The sequence below is a fragment of the Limulus polyphemus genome, unplaced genomic scaffold (assembly GCF_000517525.1).
Source record: "Limulus polyphemus unplaced genomic scaffold, Limulus_polyphemus-2.1.2 Scaffold5791, whole genome shotgun sequence".
In the NCBI taxonomy this organism is placed as follows: Eukaryota; Metazoa; Arthropoda; class Merostomata; order Xiphosura; family Limulidae; genus Limulus; species Limulus polyphemus.
This window is the reverse complement of record NW_013671401.1, coordinates 27,543-31,428: the sequence shown is the minus strand read 5'-3', so window position 1 is coordinate 31,428 and position 3,886 is coordinate 27,543.

Below are 3,886 nucleotides of genomic sequence, written 5' to 3'. Positions count from 1 at the left end.
TGGCATACTGATCTAAAGAATACATCATCAGTCATGCATCAAATGTTTGTTCCAGTAGAACAACTAGTTAGTAACAGTTTTCGGATATTCATGATCTAAAGAATAAATCATCAGTCATGCATCAAATGTTTGTTCCAGTAGAACAACTAGTTAGTAACAGTTTTCGGATATTCAAAACTACTGGTTATTAGCGAAAGTGTTAGTCACTCTCCACTAATTTTCATCACTGTAACCTCTGAGGCAGGTGAAAGTTGTTTTCCCACAGCACTTGAACGGTGAGTAGTTTTCACAAGTATGAGCACTGTCAGAGTGAATAAAGATCTTTCGGGTTATATAGGAAAGCTGAGGTGGGTCATAAACCGGTCCTTGCTTACTTAGTACTCCGATATACTGAGCTGGAACTTGTTGTGAGGGAGGACCTCTGTATGTTAGGCTCCGATATTCTGAGCTGAGACTTGTGAGGAAGGACCTCTTTATGTAGACTCTGATATACTGAGCTGAGACTTGTTATGAGGGAGGACCTTTTTATGTAGACTCTGATATATTGAGCTGAGACTTGCTGTGAGGGAGGACCCCTGTATTTTAGGCTCCGATATACTGAGCTGAGACTTGTTGTGAGGGAGGACCTTTTTATGTAGACTCTGATATATTGAGCTGAGACTTGTTGTGAAGGAGGACCTCGGTATTTTGGGCTCCCATATACTGAGCTGAGACTTGTGAGGAAGGACTTTCGTATGTAGACTCTGATATATTGAGCTGAGACTTGTTGTGAGGGAGGACCTGTAGCGAGAATGGGGAAGTGGCGCGTCTAACTAAGGAGGTGGATGTTCTCAAGAGTATGTTTTACTGTTGTGTCGGCTGAGCTTTGGGACTGATTGGTGAAAAGCTACTGACAGCTGCTACGACAACGGACGAGATGCAGCCGAATGAAGTGCTTTTAGGAGCTACCTCGGGCTCCTGATCACCAGCTGTTTTAAAGCCACGGTTACTTACCAGCAGGCTGTTAGTTTCAGCGTATATATAACCGTAGGCGCTTTTATCACTGTCATCTGGTAGCCGGATCTCTTTATGGAAACTCTGCCTTTGTCCGAACAGTAACGAAAATCGAATTTTGTTCAGATATTCTAGGAGAAGACAGTGGTAATTCTGGACCGTGGGTGGCAGCCTGAATTGTGTTTGAATCTCACGAAGAGCCTGATGAATTTGGCGAGTTCATGCCCTTGCTCTATGACCAGTGCTTGTTCGTGTTCTGGTTTCATGTAATACGCTAGCAAGGTTATTCGTCTGTGCCGAGATAAAACTGCAGTTGGGTCAAGGTGATAATACGTACCAGAAAAGACTGGGAAAACCTGAAATAACAGCTGTTTAAGAGTTCATTAAAAACAAATACAAATCATGATTTGAATTATAATCACTGTGAGTTTTAAAAGCATGATTTCTGCCTGAGAGTAACAACGTAGTTCGTAGAGGAACAGCTTTTCTGATGATGCTTCTTACCCATGAAACATAGTGAAATATAAATACTTACTGAAACATTCACAGATGCAGTGTCATAAAGGTTTAACGTTAGCCAGAGTCTGAATTTTGTGTTTCATAAAATATGATCCCTATAAATTTATATACCTCTTTATATAGCTAACTTACTTTTAGCTTCGAATGGTTGCATTAACTTAATGTCAAAAGTTGATTAGTCCTATCGGATTGTTAAACACACTTTTCTAAGTTATTTGTGAGTACATGACATTGTTGGCTGAATGACAAATCCTTGCAATAGTTAGTTGGACTAATTACAACAATATTGATGGTATGTTTGTATAAGTTTGTTTACCCTACGTGTTTTATTTAGATAATGAGTGGTTTTGTCTATTTTGTGGAGCAATTCTTTACAATAACAGTTGTGTCAGGTTGAAACTTAAAACTACTCAACATCATTCAATATTTTAGATCCACGGGTAGTGAGTGGTGTTTAAAAAATTCGATCATTTGGGCTAGTGAAGAATTTTAAATATGTTTATCTTTTGACATTTGCACTGTTTATAAATCACTATGCTGTTAGAACTTCACAACAAATTTCTTGTTTATTTAATTGTTGTTAAGAATAAAGCTGTATAATGAACTAATTAGCTGTGCTCGCAGGGATGGTGTCCCGAATTATAGACCTTTACTATTAAGCCACGGGGGGGGGATCAATATGATCAAACTGCTCATATCGCAGCCACGTGCCTGAATAAGTAGTGTTAAGTTTGTTTCACAACATTAAATGTTAGTTAGAAAATGCAATTACAAATTTTTTTAACGACATTTAAGGAAATATAGTCTGATTAGTTAACCCAAAGATATACAGTGCAATGAAAACTACATTCTGTGCCTTTTGTATATAGTTAATTAGGGCCCTTTTTGAAGGATCGTCTTTTCTTATAACAATAAGTAACATCTTTTCATTAAAAACACGTGTACTGTGTGAAACATCTCTTTCTATAAAGAAAGAAACTTATACCTGCAGAATAAATACACATCATGTCTTTCTCTTGAAGAGAAACTCATCAGTATGTTTGAAGCATAAGACAAGTATATAAAATACATAGTTGGCCTGGAAGTCGGTGTGTTTCAATCATAGGACAAGTGCATACAATGTGAAGTTAGTCTGGACGCCAGTGTGTTTGAAGCACAAGACAAGTACATACAATGTGGAGTTAGTCTGGAATCAGTGTATCTGAAGCATAAGGCAAGTATATACAATGTGAAGTTAGCCCGGAAGTCAGTATGTTTGAAGCATAACACAAGTACATACAATGTGGAGTTAGCCCGGAAGTCAGTATGTTTGAAGCATAACACAAGTACATACAATGTGGAGTTAGTCCAGAAGTCAGTATGTTTGAAGCATAACACAAGTACATACAATGTGGAGTTAGCCCGGAAGTCAGTATGTTTGAAGCATAACACAAGTACATACAATGTGGAGTTAGTCCAGAAGTCAGTATGTTTGAAACATAAGGCAAGTACATACATTGTGGAGTTAGCCTGGAAGTCAGTATGTTTGAAGCATAAGACAAGTATATACAATATGGAGAAAAGCTTGAAACAAATATATATAAAATGAAGGAAAGCTTGAGACAACTATGTATGATATGGAGAAAAGCTTGAGACAACTATATATGATATGGAGGAAAGCTTGAGACAACTATGTATGATATGGAGGAAAGCTTGAGACAACTATGTATGATATGGAGGAAAGCTTGAGACAACTATGTATGATATGGAGGAAAGCTTGAGACAACTATATATGATATGGAGGAAAGCTTGAGACAACTATATATGATATGGAGGAAAGCTTGAGACAACTATATATGATATGGAGAAAAGCTTGAGACAACTATGTATGATATGGAGGAAAGCTTGAGACAACTTTATATGATATGGAGGAAAGCTTGAGACAACTATGTATGATATGGAGGATAAGCTTGAGACAACTATATATGATATGGAGGAAAGCTTGAGACAACTATGTATGATATGGAGGAAAGCTTGAGACAACTATGTATGATATGGAGGAAAGCTTGAGACAACTATATATGATATGGAGGAAAGCTTGAGACAACTATGTATGATATGGAGGAAAGCTTGAGGTAGATATGTAAGAAGTGGAGGATAGCTTGAAACAAATATATACAACAATGTTTGGAGACGGCTTGAATGATGATGACAAAACCTTGCCGAAACGTTGTACATGTGCTGTTATGTTAACCTTATATTAAAGTTTTTCTTCATTACCCATTCAAGCCGTCTCCAAACATTGTTGTATATATTTGTTTCAAGCTATCCTCCACTTCTTACATATCTACCTCAAGCTTTCCTCCATATCATACATAGTTGTCTCAAGCTTTCC